Source organism: Pseudonaja textilis, chromosome 3, assembly GCF_049901715.1.
Source record: "Pseudonaja textilis isolate UNSWEBS1 chromosome 3, rPseTex1.2, whole genome shotgun sequence".
Classification (NCBI taxonomy): domain Eukaryota; kingdom Metazoa; phylum Chordata; class Lepidosauria; order Squamata; family Elapidae; genus Pseudonaja; species Pseudonaja textilis.
Genome location: NC_141992.1, coordinates 46,405,952 through 46,425,286, shown reverse-complemented (window position 1 = coordinate 46,425,286; position 19,335 = coordinate 46,405,952). Strand labels below are relative to the sequence as shown.

The 19,335-nt window shown below is 36.7% G+C and overlaps 1 long non-coding RNA gene across 2 annotated transcripts in view; it reads left to right on the top strand.

Moving 5' to 3' along the window:
• Positions 1-1,076: 1,076 nt before the first annotated feature.
• The window catches only part of LOC148126098 (uncharacterized), an 81,840-nt gene continuing 63,581 nt past the window's right edge, over positions 1,077-19,335 (top strand). The window contains exons 1-3 of one of the 2 annotated variants that reach the window (XR_015742559.1): positions 1,077-1,158; positions 1,334-1,425; positions 16,311-16,373. This is a non-coding gene — a long non-coding RNA (uncharacterized LOC148126098). Of the gene's footprint in view, positions 1,159-1,284; positions 1,426-16,310; positions 16,374-19,335 lie in introns of those variants that run through there. The other variant, XR_015742558.1, reaches the window with a different exon arrangement.

Genomic DNA, 19,335 nt, shown 5'->3' with positions numbered 1-19,335 from the left:
ACTCCCCTCCCAAACACCTGTACCTGCTGCTCTCCCCTGGATGCCCAAGTGCTTGGCACCTCCAGTACAGTATACTGCTATATTGTGAGGAAACCCTTTGAGGCTTTTCAAAAGAGTTGGATTCAAATAGCCTTTGAAAGACTACATCTCCAACCCACGAGTAAATTGCAGTTTTCCAAAGCAATCCATTTTAAAATTGGTTATCATCCAATTCAGGATCATAAACCACATGAAAAAGGATGTGAATCATTATGTTTAAAACCTAGTACATTGCAACATTTATAAACATAAATACTATATCATTTGTACTATAGTATAACTTAAACACTTATTTTACCATAAACAAGTAACTACGTGTACACTTAAATGTTTTTTTTTCCTTATTTTTTTGACAATATAAGCAATAGTGTTTAGTTGTAAAATACAATATTCCATGCCTGGGGGTGAAATATGTAATGTTTTCCTCTAATGTGCTACATTAAACAAATATACCTCAGTAAGTTTATAGATATTTTAATTATATTATTGTTTTATCAATATCTTGACTAAGATAGCATGGATGCATTATTTCCTTTGTCTATTTAGCCAGTGTATACACAATAAAACATCCGTATAAAAATTATATATATATATATATAAACTAACCATACAGAAAAGGGTATAAGCATGAAGATAAAAAACAGACCAATGATGTCAATAAATACAAATTCAATATAGTAATATAGTAATCTTGAAAATGTTGATGATGTAACACATAATGCCCTGACATTTTAAGAACAGTGTTTGTCTGACATATTATTGGGTTCCCTGCTGGAGCAGAGGGTTGGACTAGAAGTCCTCAAAGGTCCCTTCTAACTCTGTTATTCTGTTATTTTATAAAAGGCACCATCATTGAAAGGCTCTTGTATGATTACCCCTTTTGTTTGCTTTGTTTGGCAACATTACTGCAACAGATTAGGGATAGGCAATATGGACAGAGTTTTTTGTTCTTCTTCTTGTTGGCTGATTTTTCTGTCTGGCAGGTGGCACTTTAACTCAGGAAGTGCCCAAAGAAAACCAGTCCATTGTCCCTGGCTGCTCAGCAACAGAGTATTCCTGACAGTGGAGTCTACTATCGTTGATCAGCTGCTCTTTAGAAGCCACTGGTTCAGCCATCAGGTCTGCTGTCTGAGCATCCCACCCAGAGATTAGGGCGGGGGGGGAATTGGACCTGAGTTTTTTTTTCTTTTTACAAAAAATGCCATGAACAGTCATTTACTTTTTCTGCAGGACAAGAAGGCTGCCTTTCTTGGTGCAGAGAGAGTCAAAGACCAATATGTTTCTCTCTGCACAGGAATAGTAGTCCAGCAGTCAAGAGTAGTGGCTCAGGGATGGCATTTATGGGCAAGGAAGAAGCCCTGTATTTGACCCCATCCACAACTACAGGTATGTCCAAAAAGCTTAATATAACCTATACAACAGATCTGCACTCTGACATAGTCTATAGATTTTAGCCTGCATGGCATTAAAAACCATTGCAAATATATATTTACAGTTGTCATTTTATGGTTTGTACTAACATTTATTTTTACAGGAAATTTTAAAATCATATTCCAAGTGATATCAAAGATGACAGATTACTGAACCTTCTCCCATATGTGTTGGGTTTATTAGGTTTATCCCCAACTATAATACACACACATATCTTCACAGACTGGTATTTCTCACAGAATTGCATTTTCACCTCAATCTTGTCATGTATTATCTATGAAAGAGAAAAAGGTTGAAGCCACTCAACTTCTGTGACAAGGAGTCAGGGTAATAAGAAATTAACAGTTGATTAAGCAGCCATGGGAGTTTTATAGCAGGGTCAGGCAAGTGAAAGTACTTGATTTAGAGATCAAGGACATCCTTCCAGTTAGAATCAGCTTGACCCCTTTGCATGCACCACTGACTAGGTGGCAGCCTATTCCTCACAAAGCTAGGTTATCTTTTGGTGAGCTTCCTTGCTTAGCTGTGTTCCGATTAGAAAACATTCCTTTGAAATCTCTTCATCTCTTTAATTCTATGAAAAATAATGCATCTGGTACCATAAATAAGAATAGTTTAATAAACAAAGCAAGAAAATAATCCTTGAAATGAGCATTCTTGTTACCTGCATTTGGTTCTTCACATAATCAAAACCATTTTCTATACAATTCTTCCAATGATGGACAAGCTTCATAAAGCTTAATTTTTGTTTCAAAGTTATGATCAGAGTAGTGTGGCACTCTGAGTTGATAATGATGCAAACTTCATGGAAACATATCATTTGTATCCCTCAAAAACTGTATCATGAGTTTTCCTGCCGAAATTCGTGTTTTTAATACTTTTCCTCACGTAAAACTTTGTAATAGTATTCCATGAACAAATACTTCATTTCTGAGTCACAATGATGAAGCCATGTTTTGTTGGCTGTCATGATGCTATGAATAAATACCTTATCTTCAATTTTGTAGCATAACAATAATTGCCTGGAAATTTCAACTGTTAAAAGCTTTCATCTCTGCCATCACCATGCAAGAAACCCACCTTGCACTTACCTTCTATTATTGAAGAACATCACTAATGTGACCCACATACTCTTACAAAATGCCAAGCTTGACAGCAATTTCCCTTTGAAGGATCCACTGATTGCCCTTAATCAGTTCATCAACTTTTCTCATGTGAAATTTGTCAGTTGCTATCACAAATTGGCCATTTCATTCTTGATAGTACAAATTAGCTCTTCCTAGTTCACCATCTTTACATTTTTTTGGCTCAGTGACATACAGTACTCATATCAACACCACTACCATAAACAACCTGCATTGGAGAAATGTCTTTGACAGTTGAAAATTCAATTGTAGGGGATAGCTTAAAGTGCACTGATGATGTGATGAGTATCATTATAGGCTTCCATTTCATGCACAGCAACACAACCTTTTCTTGTATCAGTTTTCCATCAACTAAAGCAAAAGAACAAATGCCAAAGAACACATCAGAGTTTCTAATGGCTCAGTATTGCCATCTGTTGGCAATTTATAGTATTAGCATTACTTTTTATTCAACCCTAATATTTATTGATGGTTAATTTGTATGTTCCAGAAGGTGGACCTTTATCTTGTTTTTGAATGAGTCTGAAAATCTGGATGTCTATATTGTGCTAGTATCACAAGGCATCACTGAGTGATATATATTACTCCATGATTCCTAGACCATTGTGATTATGTGTTTAGGAGAATGAATACCTGGTCATCATCTTTTTTTAATGACCCCATAATTCCTCTGGAGTGGAGTCTGGATAACTGAATGGAGCTAGCAGAATGTTGGCGCTCAGAAAAAATCAAGATTTAGTACCAACAGAATCAGAAAGCTAGATGAGACATTTTTTTCCACTATCAAGATAACAGACCATTTGTTATCATGGAAATCTTAAGTAAAATGGGGACATTACTCTGAGAATAAGAAAAAGTATTGTTGACCAGAACTCCATTTCACCAAGGTATGGGTAGTTCCTGGTACAGGGATATTATACTCAGAGGTTAGGTCTACATAATATGGAATTGGTTCATTTGTGGTTCGGAAGATTGTAGGAACACAGCTATTATCTTAGAATTTGGTGTACCCCAGGCTATCACATTAAACCATAATTCCATTTAGTTATTTCAATTTTCCACCCCATATGGAAATAATCATATTTTTAATATGGGATTAGGGTTTAATATTTTGTGTCAACCCAGTCATTTAGTGGCAAAATAAAGTAGCTGAAACAACAGAGCTAAATCTAAGGCACCATATACAATTTCTACACTGCTGAGTTCTAATGTTCTTTGTCCATCCTCAAATCTGCATAAAAAGTATAGTACCATGAAATTTGCTATCCCCTTTACCCACTGTTCCTATCATTCCCTTCCATCTCCCAGCCACTCTTAGCCACCAGACTCTCCTCCAAGAGAACAGAGAATAAAGCCTAACAGAATGTATATCCTTGAGGCTGCCATTGGATGGTATACAAATATGGGAGAATCTCTATTTTAATACCCAAAAAGAACCAGGAGGATTCTCAGGCTGGGATCAAAGCACTATCATGGGGGTCCTAAAGAAGGAAGTGTTTGCCAGGGAAAAGCATTTTTGTGCTATAAGGAGGAGCAAGTGCCAAAAAACCCCAAAGAGCCGTAATAAACTTAGAAACCATGGCAGAAAACAACCAGCTTTGTAAAAGATCAGTGACTGATTAAACAACTGTTCATAGAACAGCAGGAGATTGTGTCAAATGCTTAATTTGAAAGAAATAACAGAACAACAAAAAATTTGGAAGGGACCTCAGAGGCCTTCTACTCCAACTCCCTGTTAAATCATTTCAGACAAATGTTTGTCCAATCTCTTCTTAAAAACCTCCAATGTTGGGGTGCACCTACAGCTTTGGGGTACAAGTTGTTCCACTGATTGTTTTATAGGAGCAATTAATAGGAATGCTCCGATGATCAAGGATTATATAACATCAACATGTTTACCAACAGAGAGGAGGAGTGAAGTCATTAAGCTTTTCTATGTTGAAGGAAATATTGAAAAATACCCAAATAGATGCCAGATCTATTTGTTGTTTGGGAGTAGGGGAAAACTCCTAGTTGTGTGAATGAGTGGCAAATGGAATTTGATACAAGGACACGGTTAAAAAGATACAAACTGGAGCCAAAACATCAACAGGAATTTATAGCTTTCAGTGAAAATCTCAGTTCAGTGATAGAGGAACAGTGGGGGAAAGGGCTACGTCCACAATAAAAATTGTTTTGAACGGGCATTGTATTGTCTTTATGTAAATATCTGATGCGGTTATATTCACAATTCAACAAACTGAATAATTTCTCAGAAGAGAAGAAGAGAACATGGAGCACCTTCTTTGCAATAAAACTGTAAAGAGAGCAGACAAGAGAAGAGGAGGGCACCGTTGAAGGAAAGCACATAGAGATCTAATTTTCCTTTTTGTTTTTCAAGGTTGAACCTTACTGACATCCATAGACCTCCATCAGAAATATATTCGGGGTAGAAAAAAGAGTGATCTCTTTTCCCTTTAAGGTGACTCACTTTTTCATTCATTTGTCTTCAGCTAAATGTGTTTGGAATCAAGGCAGTAGGAACAAATACAATTTTGTTATTGTGCTGACAAGATGCTGACAATATTCAAGTGTGTTTGAAACATGTAGGTGTCTTTCTTTCTTTTAATCAGGATTGGCAAATTGCCCCCACTCCCAAATACACATGGCACAACTTCAACAACACAAACAGTTATCAAATGTGGAGTATAGGTGGGAGAGAAAGGCCTCCCAAATGAAACCACACACAGGGCATATTGTGTGTGTGTGTGTGTGTGTATTCAAATATATATCTATATTCCTTATTTTGGTATTAGAGTTTGAATTGAATACACCGCTTGCCTCATGCAAAATCCAGCAGCTTTTCCCTTGCTTTATTCAATCAAATTGATGAAACTGAGCTACTATAATTGCAGGCCAGACATAGCATCCCTACTAGTAGAAAGAACCATTCTGACTGACTCCACAGTCCTGTGCTTTGAGCTCCCATTTTCATCCTTTGGCCACAGATTGAAACAAAAAAGGCAATTTCTTGCGTCTGTTACTTTATAAGTAGAAAATCAGTGAATGTGGAAACATGCAGCTTTATAAAGAGTGAAACACAAAAGGGAAATTAAATATGTGGCAAGAATGAGAGTAGATTGAACTAGATATCAACTGATGATAAAATCTGAGCACAAGCTAAAACTTTACAAGGTATTGGTGTTTCTGGGGTGCCTTATAAAGTTAGCACCTGGACTTGATTTTCCATGCCTGGTACAATGCCTCAGATAGGCTATTAGAAAACACAATAGTAACAGAAGGCCAACTCAGCATATTTCAGAGATTGAAATTCTATTGCCATTCAGGAAGGTGTTGAATGATATGATTTGCATTATCCTGCAATCTTCTGAATAGGATATTCTGGAGGACTACTCTTCACTGCATAAAGGGATTTACATGGCTTAAATATTATAGTTAAGTACCAACTTCCCATCACAATTCTTTGGGTCCTTCACATTTGTAATGCTGCCCACCATTTCTGAATTATGAAAAAATCATGCTAATTTGCTCTCCTTGAAATCAATTTCAATCCATACTCTATTGCCCATGTTTCTAGTTACTACAGTACAATCACCTGATTTCTCTCCCAGATAATGGGCAGCAAAATTTAACATATCATATGTACATTGAAGCTACCTTTGAACAGTATCAGAATAAGGAGGAGAATACAAGTTTAATTCTGGCATAGTTTAGTATTATTTATTTGTGCATTGATGCTGAATCTGGACTGCTGAATCCGCAACAATCCAGATTCACTGTGACTTACAGTCCATATAAAATATAAATTATCAAGATCATCAACATAAAACATTTATGTAGACCAAGATAAACATCTAAAATGCTGCCATATCTTTATTGTATATTAAAACATCTATGATAAGCTTAAAATCTTTCAGTAGCTTCAAAAACATTACAGCTGATTCATATAAAAATGAAATTCCAGAAGAAAAATAATACAGTGGGCAAGAAACTGCCAACACTTGTTGATTACGGCAAGTAATTATTGTGGCTTCATTCTAGTGCATTATAAGATTTTTTAAATCTACCCTGGTTGTTTTGAAGTTCTAAAATACTTCTACCAAGTTTCAGCTAAGGCACCTGTGATGATCTAGAGGGAATGGAACAATGGTAGGGTTCCAATTCTTTTACTCCTGGTTCTGTGAGCATGGCTTGGTGGGCATGGCAGGGGTAGGATACTATAAAATCTCCATTCCCACTCCATTCCCACCTCACTCCAGGAGAAGGATATTGTAAAATCTCCATTCCCTCCCCACTCCTAGGGGAAGATTACTGCAAAATCCCATTCCTTTCCCACCCCACTAACTTGCTTTCCAGCTCCATTCTCCTGTGCAGGGCAACAAAAGAAGACCTAACTGATCAGCTAGGACTTGGGAGGCAGAGAATAGATGGGGGCCAGGCCAGTCAGAGGTGATATTTGATGGTTCTCCAAACTACTCAACATTTCTGCTACAGTTCTGCAGAACTGGTCAGAATCTGCTGAATACCACCTCTCGAATGGCACCAACAGGACCTACTGGTCAAGCTGGTCAGGGAAGTTTCTTTTCCTTCTTAGGCTATTGTAACAAGAAATGATGGGGGAGGAGAAGGGAAAGGAATTATTTTTTATTAATTGAATTTTATTTTCCCCCTTCCTTTCCAAACTTTTAGAAACTTTTAATGTTTTAGTAATGCTGTACTCTGACTACAGAACCTTAATTATTGGGAAAACCAGATATGCTAAAACAACAAAACTTGTTCTGGCATTTACTTTTATTGACTTTTTAAATTAACACTTTGCATTGTATTTCATAAAACTCACTACTGGCAACACACTCCTATTAATAGAGGTTGTATCTATTACTAGCTGCCATTTCTAAATCAATGTACGATTGAATATAAATGTAAATATAAATATCCTGGGAGGTGGAAAAGAACAGATCTCCACTGTAGACTTCTACAGTTCACATAGAAAAGGTGATATTATTATTGTTTTTTTTTCAATTGACCAAGAAATGATACTGCATAAAACAATTATAATGTCATCATTATCTGTTCAAGGAGAAAAATCCATTTGAGCCATTTTATGTAAATATAAAATGCATCTGAAAAATAGTAACAATGATTTTGGCATGGGCCGGGGTCTAGTGATTATCTTGAGTTAATGGAATCTCTGGATGGATCTTAGTCATTAAAGTCTTTCCAGACAGTCATTAATCCTCAGGAAATGCTCTCTGAATAGAGTAATTGATAATTAATTCAGAGTTTTAACTCAGTTCAGGAGAAACCTTGAAGTCATTATGTTTGTCCATGATGCAAGTAACTCACACACTTCTCACCACTCCGTTGAATCACTAGAATTCACTCCACATGAATTAGCTCTTATTAAGGATAATACCAAAACTTTAACTGGCATTTGTAGCTATAGTACATGTATGCTTACAAGTCAGATATATTGTTGTCATGTAGCATTACTGTTGTGGTCACCAATTTGTTTTCAAGTGCAATTTAGGGTGCCAGTTATTTTTGCATAAAAATCTATTAAAGTGCTGGTTATTATATATAAAGTGCTACATAGGAGTTGTAAAACTATCAGTTTTGGATAAAATCTCCACAGAATTTTATGCCTGCTGAGATGGGATGGATTACACCATATGAGAAGAAGAATCTCTCTGGAGATTCTTCTAGAGAACAAAATGGACCCTTCTGATATTCTGGAGACTTGTTAAGATCTAGCAGTTCCAGAATCTAGCTCTTAAACCCTGATCACACTGCTCAGAGTGATGTAATATAAATGAATGGCGATGGGAGATATAATTGTACTTCTATAATTACTATATAACAATAATTGTATTGCTTTATATTATTGCTTTTTGTTGTGTATATCAGTATTTCTCAATATTGTCAACATTAAGATGTGTAGGCTTTAACTCCTAGAATTCTCCAGCCAGCATGTTGGACTAAAAGTCCACATATCTTAAAATTACCATCTTACGGTTGAGAAACACTGATATATATTATTTGTGAGTCAAATGTGAATGAGGTAGAAAGGCCCATAAATAAAATAAAAGCCTCCTACTGAACCTAATGAAATGGCTATCTCTGGACGATTAAATGGCTACCAATAAAGAATCAGGGCCAGAAATTAAAGCTATCTCTTAAGTTATGAACTGCAAAAGTTTAGTAATAAGCACAGGCAGAATTGCCTAGTGCTCTGAATGACATGTCTTGAAATTGAACTTTCAGAAAGGTAATTGACTGAAAGATTCTGATTTATGTAACCACAAGACTGTGTTCAAAAATATAATTACGAAGAGTTTTATAAGTGAGACCTTAACACTGGCAGATCAAAGAAGGGGCACGCATGGAGCCCTAGGAAGTTTCTTATTTGCATATGAAAGGGCATACATGATATGCTGTGGGAGTCAGATATATTAAAATAATTATTTTAAAAAGTGCCATTTCATTCCTAAGATACCTACCAAGAGTTCCTCAATGAGAAAAGAATGATAGTGAATAGCCTTCTGCTACAATATTTATCCAAAGGAAAGTTAGCTATATTTTGATATATTTTTGCTTTCACCTTCCAAAGTCATAAAAGCAATCTGAAGGCAAACTGTGTTCATCCTTCCTTATACCCATGGGGGGAAAAAGAAAAGAAAAAGGCTCAGTACTTTGGCAGTTGGTTAGCTGTTGAAGAGAAGAGAAAAATTGATGAAATAACTTGTCAACTGAAGCCCATTTAAACTGGACTGCTGAGAGGCAGCTGCAAAAGCATCAAGCTAGGTTTTCTTTACAGGAACTGAAGCTCAAAACCCAGCAGAAGACCAATGTGGAAACAGAACTACAGGATCATTAAATAGCAACCAGACATTTAGTTTTGCTGTGATTTACACCACACCATAGCTGAGCATGAAATAAACTGGGTCAGCTTTCCAACACTGCTGATATCACTAGAAGTTTAAAACTACTTTCAAAATGGTTGGAGAACTCTTTATAGGGGAGTGCCCTGAATGTGTACTTTCCTTTCATATGGGACAAATTCTGAACTCAGCAATTTGGATAATAGAAACTGTCGTGTTTCATATTTGTATACATCTCAGTAAACATTTGCTTAGGTTAGAAGTTTTCTGAAAGTAGAAAGCTGAAAAACCATTGTCTGGGAGTAAGGAAAGGCTAGAGCTGCCCTATCAGGGTTACAAAAATCTGGATTACTATGTATGTGATGATGGAAATAGATATTAGCCCTGGCTCTGAATCTGGATTTTCAAGGCCAAATAGAGTCTTCAGGAAGTTTCTCACAGCAGGGACATTCAGGTTTATTCAGGACCTTTACAGATTATTTTCTGCAAGTTATTCTTTATTACACTTAATTTCACTGGCTGGAATTATGGGAGTTGATATCTAGTTGATCTTACTAGAATGGAAAAAACTTATTTACCTCAGGAGTGAATAAAGTATCTCCTCCATTACTCTTTTCATCATCACTCAATTTCTGCATCTTCTTCGTCCCCTCAATCAACAGTTAAACAGTATATGATATAAAATCTAGTATGTTATATTAAATATATAATATAGTTATAATTTACAATATACAGTTCTCATTTACTAAACTTCAGCAGGATTTTTCAAACTGGTTTCCAGGAAAGCTTGATGAAATTCTCTAAAAGAATTTCTAAAAGACTAACAAAAATAATAATACTGCCATATATTAATTTGCCCAAATGCCTAGTAATATCCTCTTGCGTATTTCTGGAGGCCAGGACACAAAGTTGATTTCCTGGATTTGCTTGGCAAGAAGAGCGAAGGAGATAAATGGAGCTATAAAATGTGCCTGGTGTAGTAAATAAATCCTTGAAGTGAATTGGTGGAAGCAGCATTAAAAATTGCTGTGAAAGGTCAGAACTAGTGTGTGTGGCTTTTCACAAGGTCATAGCCAGTGGTGGTCAAAATTTAACTGGATTAAATATTGGAAATGTATTTATGAAGCAATTCCTGGGAACCATAATAATTTTTATACTGATAATAGAACTATTTCAATGCTAGAAATTGGTAAAAGAGAAGACTCAGTCTCCCAGGAAACCCCGTCCTTGCAATGATTTGTAGAGTAATACCATTTCTTGTTACACTGAATGGCATTATCTATCAATGATACACTTGTCTCTGATATCATATTTGAATACTTAAATAAATTATTGTTTCCATATCAAGAAGTGAGGTGACAGAAAAAAAAATTATGTATACATTAATTCTGCCTTCTGATTGTTACTGTTCTTAAGTACACCAATAATATTCTACTTGCCTTTCTCCTTTTTACAATGACTGATTAGTTCCAATGCTATGACCATGATCATCTATTTGAAAATACTTTCTGTTAGAAAACTTGTTTCATCCTCTGGTTTAAAAACACAACCATACCAGGGAAGAACAGAAGCTTTGAAAATGTCCTTTACAAGCACTTAAACAATAAACCAACAGACACTTGAACTTTTCCAAAACAGAACAATCCCTATTTGCCCACTTTCTTAGCAGTCTGTAATTGCTATATACCATACATGTGGAATTAAAAGTGAGCTGTCTTCACATACATTAAATTAATTGTCACAAATCTCTTTTTAATGCAATAAAAACCCAACCTCCACTACTTCTTTCATGATGCAGGGAAAATTGTAGTCACAAGCCAACTTCCATGTCCTAATTAAATCCACATCAATTACTGACATTTTTGTGGGTCCAGAATTTCATAATCAAATTCAACAGAAAACACAAGACTTGACTATAAATTGACTGAATCAGAAGATGCAGTTTTCTCCAACTCTAATTGCAGCTCTAGGTGGTATATGAAATAACAAATATCCCCCCCTCTCTGTCTCTCTTTTTCTCTCCCTCTCCCTCTCCTTCTCTCTCTCTCTCTCTCACACACACACACATACTCCAATCCAATCCAATCCAAGGGAACCAGTTTAAAAGAATATCATCATTGATTGATGGTATCAAAAGCCACTAAGAGATCAAGGAGGATCAGATTTGCATAGGCTAGAAAATAGATGACTATGAATTCCAGTCTCGTCTTAGAAACAAAAGACAGATGAATGATCTTGTAACAGATGGAAATTTATCAAGGGTCAATCCAATCCAGAACATAGGAGAAATTTCCTGACAGTGAGAACAATTAGCCAATGGAACAGCTTGCCTCCAGAAGTTATGGGTGCCATTTCTCCAGAATGGTATGGGGTCTCCTGTTTGTACAGGGGGTTAGACTAGAAGATCTCCAAGATCCCTTCTAACTCTGTTATTCTGTACCTGTCAAGAAAATTGTTTCACTTAAGAAGTTTGTCATAGGCTCCAAGAAAGTCACAGCAGGACTCTGCAAGGGATCAGATTTCAAATATTAGGGAAGCTATGATTATATTAGCAGAGGCATTTTCATTATTTCATTAAGTAAGCAGATTACCCAGTTCCACTTATACATTAAGATTGTGCCAGAAAAAAACAACCATATAAATAAAATACAAAGCCATTCAATTGTTCATTTCATTTTTACCTTCGTTCTTCTAGCAAGAACTCAAGTTGGTAACCTCCAAATAACAATATAAATGTCTTAGAGAAAGGGACATGATTTTGAGCAATAAAACTTATGCTTCTTAGTTAGGTCAGCTGTATGTACAATTGTTGCTTGTAATATACAGTATTTATAGATCATAATAGATAAATTTCAGCTTCAGTGAAAAGGTAAACAGGTACCAAAACTCATACAGAATATTAATTTCAGTGGAACAGTTCAACCCTAACAAACCAGCCTCTATTTCTTTGTGTGCTCTATTCTGACTTGGTAAGTAAAGTAAATGTAAGCCGAAAATCTTAGATTTAACCTTTTATTTTATAATTAAGAGAGGTTAATTAGGAGGAGGAGAAAGAAGAGCTAGCTCTATGAAGCGCTTCTTGATCATTTTTCCTTTTTAAAAAAAATTAAGATGATTTGTGGTAATGAGGAAGATCACAATTCATAAGTGCTTCTTCTAAATTTTCATTTGTTGTTCAGAACTAAGACCCTGGAGCTGTCAGAGGAAAACAGAGTCCAGTTTTTTTTTCCTCTAAAATTCTGTTCTTAGCTACTTTTTTTGCTCAATCCCTTCCCATTCTTTTTTGACCTTTTTTTGATTCTAGAACAGCTCTGCAAAACAGACAGGCTGAGAGAAGTGATGGATATTTTCTCATCAAGTCTTCTCTGTTCCTCCAGGAGAGCCTGATAAAGCAGGAACTTGGGTTTGATGGATCTAAAGCAGTGTTTCTCAACCCTGTCAACTTTTAAGATGTGAGCTTCAACTCCCTGAATTCCCCAGCTAGAATATCCAGGCTGGAATTCAGGGATTTCAAGTTCACACATATTAAAGTTGCCAAGATTAAGAAATCCTGATCTAAAGGATTAAAGATAAAACTCTGAAGTAGCTGTAATTGAAGAGTTGCATTTGGCAGTTTTGGGTAAGGAAGGTGAATTGTAGCACACAATTTTAAATGTGTTGATTTAAATGGATTTTCAAAATCTCACATGAGATTTTGCGGTTCTATAAGTTGGCCTGTCTCCTTCCTTCCTAGCATCCCAAGTTACCCTTCGCATCCAGGCCACTTGTTGTTTGAGATCCTACCATCAGGAAGACGATATAGAGTGCTGAAAGCCAGGACAAGTAGATTTAAACATAGCTTTTACCCAAGTGCTGTGATCAGGATAAATGCAGAGTTATGAATCTGGTGGTCTTAACATATATATATCCTGGTTGTACAGTTTTTAACTGTTATTTGTTTTAATTTGTTTTACATTGTTATTTGTATATGTCTTTTGGTGTTGTTCAGTTGTATGTTGTGGAAGAGCACCTTATTTCGTTGTTCTCAGGATTCTGAGTACAATGACAATAAATTTATCTATCTATCTATCTATCTATCTATCTATCTATCTATCTATCTATCTATCTATCTATCTATCTATTTCTTAGCTCCAAGAGAGATTAATATATTCTGAGACTGAAAAATTAGATATCTCCACCAGAACCTTCTGGAGTTAAAGAAACAATCTAATGCAAAATAAACATTTGATAAGAATGGCTGTAGTATATTTAGGGACATGGAATTAAGGGAGCTTTTATTTTGTTTTGCTTATATTTATGTTCCTCCAGGGGTGGGATTCAATCTTTTTAACAACCGGTTCTGTGGGCGTGGTTTAGTTTGTGGGCATGGCTTGGTAGTAATGTGACTAGCTGAACGTGGCCAACTCAACATCACTCACATCGAGGCACGCATCTCTTTGCCTGGCCTCTCGTGACTGTGGGGATGCTACAATAGTTGTAAGTGTGAAAAATGGTCATAAGTCACTTTTTTCAGTGCCACTGTAACTTTGAATGGTCATTCCAGACAAGCAAAGTACCAGCAAAGGAGGGAAAAAAACTCCAGAGAAGTTCCTGAGACAGGAAGTCTAGTCCTGCCAAGAATGTAAAAAGGGTTAACGGAGAGGCAGTTTCTGTAAGCAACACCAGAATGTTTCCTTCCTGCCTTCCTTACAGGATTAGGCCAGTAATTTCTTCTAACAACCAGTTATCTGAACTGCTTAGAATGTTAACAACCGATTCTAGTGAATAGGTATGAACCTGTAGAATCCCACCCCGTCTTCCTCCTTTCCAAGTAAAATTTCTCAAGGTATTGGAAAGCAAAAATAAACAGCAATAGCAATGATCATACAACTAAAGACAATTAACCTTGTTAAGTAAGCAACAGTAATCCACTGGTTTGATTGCTTTTTAAGAGAAACCCTGGTAATTTTTTTTTAAAAAATCACTATTCATCCAGAAGAAGCAAAAGAAGCCAAGTAGGAACATTATGCCCGCTAGATAGATGCTGCAATGATTTTCCATTCCGCAGGCAACCATATGAAATGGCGCACCAGATGGATTTATCATATTGCATTTCTAGTCACAAATAGGAATATATGATAACAATTAGACTCTCCACACAGGGAGCATAACTATAGTACAAAACCATTCTGTTCATTGCAGTGATATGTGGAGCTTATTTCAGGCAAGGATGAGTAGCCTTGAATTTTAAGATACTGTGGATATAATCTAATTAAAGTGCTGCTTTCTGTGTCCTGTGGAATGTACAATACAAAAAATATGAGAATATTTTCCATGGTGTATAAGGCATCTGAGGAAATCATTGAGAAACAGCATAAATAACTGTCCACTGTTCTTAACTTTCCTTGGCACTTTGCAGATATTTATTTATTTTTTATCATGAACTAACAGCTATGCCATACCCTGGGCAACATATTTTTTTTCTGTCAAGGGCCCAATCATCATGGCTGAAATTTTGATAAGATCCATATGAGGCAGATACATATTTCTACATATTTAGCATTCCTTCTTCTGTTAGCATAGAGAAGCAAATGCATATAAATATGAAATGGCTTAAGAATCAAATCATCTCAACTCAGATCAGGAAAGCATATGTGAACTTTTTCTGATTCAGTAGACATGAGGCCAATAAAGTAATATTTCCAGGAGAAATGACTTCACTAATAATTATTGCACAATTGGGCATAAGAAAGTGCTGTCAGAAGTACTCAAACTTGCATAGTTTTGTTGTAGTCTGCCAGCAGCCTGCGGAGCTGGCAGCAGAAGTCGGATAGTGGGGAGGGACATGGGCCAGTTCTGGAGTCTGGGGAGGGCTCAGATGAGGGATCTCCATCTGACACAGAGATTGGGCCAGGGCCATCTGAGAGTTATGTGCTGATTCCGGAGCCTCCAGAATGTGACATCAGCAAGGCAGAGGAACGGGGGAGCCTTTTCCCAGTGTGTGCTTGTGCAGAGCTGTCAGAAGGCAAGAAAAGTTAAGACAAAAGGGACAACTCGGGAGTAAGAGCTTGGAGATCATTGGCCCTTCCCATAAGACATGAAGGAGGAGCAAAGGGATATGAGCCTTTGCAGGGACATGAGCCTTTGCAGGAAGAAACTTTGTTCGTTCTGGTCAGTTTAAATCTGAAGCTCTGTGTTGACTTTGTGCTCCGTTTGGCCTTGTACAGCTAATTGCCAATTTAGTCATTGGCAGCATTTCAAGGGAGATCAAGGTGGGTACTTATCAGCCTTATCCCGAAAGACTGTGGCAGACTTCTGTTGGACTAGTCATAAACTGTTTGGGACCCATTATGGGATGTGAATGCATATAATTCACAGACTTTGAAATAATAATTAAAGAAAAAAGGTTTTGGGGAACAGTGTGTGATTGTTACTGTCTCAGGAAGCCTTGGTCAGAACAAGTTTGCTGTATAATTTTCAGCTTTTGTACCATGGAAAAGCTCCTTTGGGAGAGTAGACTGGCACCCTATTGATAGCCTTACAAAAACGATTAGATACTAATCTATTCCAGAAGCATTTTGGACTGGATAGTCACCATTATGCCTATTATTTTAAGCTTGGTGCCTTATGCTATTGGGCTTTATGATTTTATTTCTGTGTTTATTAATCTAAACCCTCAGGCGTAATTTTCAGAATCCAGCTGAGATAAGCACAATAATTATATTTTAACTGTATTTTCCTATAATTCAGCTAGTAGTTACTTAGCATCCTGAGTTCCAATTGTCTTTAAAAGCCATAGAAGAAGAGCTGGCTCAAAGTATTTTCTTGCTTACAGTTAAGGACAAAAAGGCACTCTACCTCACTTCCAATATAGTATTGAACTCATCACTTCAACACTGTGAGTAAACTATATTATCCATTATAGATGATGGTAGCAGCTTAGCTTAGAAGCCTCAGACAAATGGGAAACTGTACCTACTGATCTTGTAAGAATGTTTTCTTTTTTATTGCCAGCTATCTTGTGTACTACATGGAGAGAAAGGGGGGTATAAAAGAAAACAAAAAAGAATAAAGTAATTTGCTGCTTGAGATACAGGCTTCATTCTCCCTAATGGAAGACCCAGATCTGCTATTGGCCCACATTAGAGGGAATGGTCTAAAACAGTGGTCATCCTCCCAGCCCACTCACTGCTTACCTGGGAAACTTGCCTGCTAAATTGCTATTTTTCCTTTTCTTCCCAACCATCAGTCTGCTGGTCTGCTGTGCGGGGAGATTTAGATTAGCTAGAAAGCAGGAAATTGTTGGATTTCTTGTTTCTAGCTAATCTTTAGACTAACCCTTAGGACTGAAGTTTCTATTATTCAGTTGTAGACTCAGCTAGCCAATGCCAGATAAATAGATCTCTGAATGAATCTGTGATTCTGTGAACAACTCTGCTCACAGAACTGCTGGCTTTGCCTGATTTTGGGTAAAAGTTGCTCTTTTTTTATAAAAAAATATCAATGTTTACATAAATATTTATAATATTTTCATACAAGCCATGTCCAGCCAGTCACATGACCACCAAGCCACACCCACAAATTCGGCCATGCCACAGAACTGGTTGTTAATAAATCTGAATCCCACCCCACCTCTTTGTGTGTGAGAGAGAGAGTGGGGAGAGGGAGAGAGAAAGGTTAGATCAGATCTCTCTCTCTCTCTTCAGTCAAAATTCATATTAGTGGTTCCCGGGATTTAAAATTATGAATTTGGTGGTCCCTGAGTTCCAAAAGGTTGGTGAACCCTGGTCTAAACCATTGTAAGAATGGAACCAATTTGATTTCAGTTCAGAAATCTGATTACCACTATATTCCTGGTTGATCTAGGACAAATTTCTTAAAACATGTTGTTAAAAGTTTATTCAAAACACCTTCTCAAACTGATCTCTGTAGACTAGATTATTATTACAACCCTCCCTTGTCATGTTACCTAGCTTAATGAATTGCATTTTTAATGATACACAGGAGAGAGGCAACAATTAGAGCTTTCCAGTTTGATGCACCCCAAAAGATTCTGTTATGATTTATTAAATCCATAAAAGCAAGACTGTGCAAGGGCTGCGTTCACAGATAGAATACTTAATCATTGCTATAAAAACAGTGTGTGAGAGAGAAAGGTGGGATTGGCTTTGCTTTTTATCACAACTGTCCTTGAAAAACGACCCCAAAGTAATAAATATATGAAAATTAGTATAGATATAAATTTCAAATTGCCAAAAGAAAATTTAGTTGCTGATGCCTGTAACAATACTTTTATTTTGTGCTCATAGATGGCAATAAAAATAACATCTTCATCTCCTCCTCCTCCCCCGCTCCCTCCTCCATCTGAAGGCCCTGCCCAGAGACTCTTACAGAATCTGGTAGAACAAAAGGAATAAAAAGACAGAGAATTGGAGGACAGTTTAACCTACAATATATAAACTGAATGATCCACTGAAAGAGGACATTCGGTGTTTATCCTGATAAGCTTTGCATTCTTTTGAGATGAAATAAATTTAAAATTTGTAGCCAAAATTGAAATAAAACTTCTAACATTTTTGAAAAAATGCCACAGTTCTAGCCTAAACCAACCATAATGCAGCTTGCTCAACTAATCAGAATCACTGTCCATTAAGTAAAAGGTTAAAGGGGAAAGAAATATTACAGCATTTTCTTAGCTGTAGTCCAGGTCTCATAAATTATGATGGTAGTATGTCACAGTGAATTAACTGGGTAGTAACCCATTGCATGGAACTCGGTCTGGGCTTTCTACTTAAGCCGAGAAAGCATGCTACATGGCAAAATATGATCCAATCAAGGCTTAATAAAGCCTGCTGAATAACCCTGCCTGATGTCTGAATCAGTAATCTGTATTCAACAGATACTCCATGACCAAGCTACATTTCACTAGCTACTAAGTGAATGATTGCTTTAAGACATGCTGATTCTTCAAACTGCCAGCTAAAGTAGGATCTCCTTGACACTGATTTCATTGGAACACTTCAATTTTATATTCCTTGTATTTTTCCCTTTGTGGACAAATGTAAGGCAATAAGGTATTTGGAGGTCTTTACCCACTGATGCATCAAAGTGTTCTCCATCCTGCCTGAAGTTGGCAGAAGACATGTAATTTGCTGTGGAATTGCTGATTTGAAGGGTCCTTGATGCTCTCGAAGCTTCGTTGTTTTCTTTCAGATCTCTCATTGTCCAAACTGGGTAATATCATCATTGCTAGTAAGGAGTAGGCTTGCTCTCCATTCATATTTTAGTGGCTTGCCCTGTCAGTGGTTGTTGGTTCTTACTCTACTACTGTATCTTTGTTTCAAGACCCTGCTTTTAACTGATTTCCCTCTAAGTGACAACAACCAACAAGACCAACTTACCCAGATGCTTGGGAAATGTTACTTTATCAGTGATACAGCTTCAGATTGTCTGTAGGCTGGGGGTGAGATCATGATAACAACATGACAGAAAAAATAAGTTGCCAAAGCCTCTTTGGCTATAGTTATATGCAAGTGAGGGAAAAACAGCAGATAGTGGCTTCAGTAGAATTGGGAACACCATAGTTCTCCAATATAAGGAATACAAAATAAATTTTAAAATAATCATGAAATTGTAACTAAGGTGCTACAAAACAATCCATTCATACACCAACAAGCATATACTAGATCTTTAAACTCTCTAGATAGAGCCAAGCCATTGCTGTGTTGATATGACTCCTAGAATATCATTAGGGTTCAATAAGACATGGCAATCACTCTCATGAGTCATACACTATTGCAAAATTACAGAATCATGCATTTGAAAGAGACCATTTAGGCCACTCTAATACCCACAATATA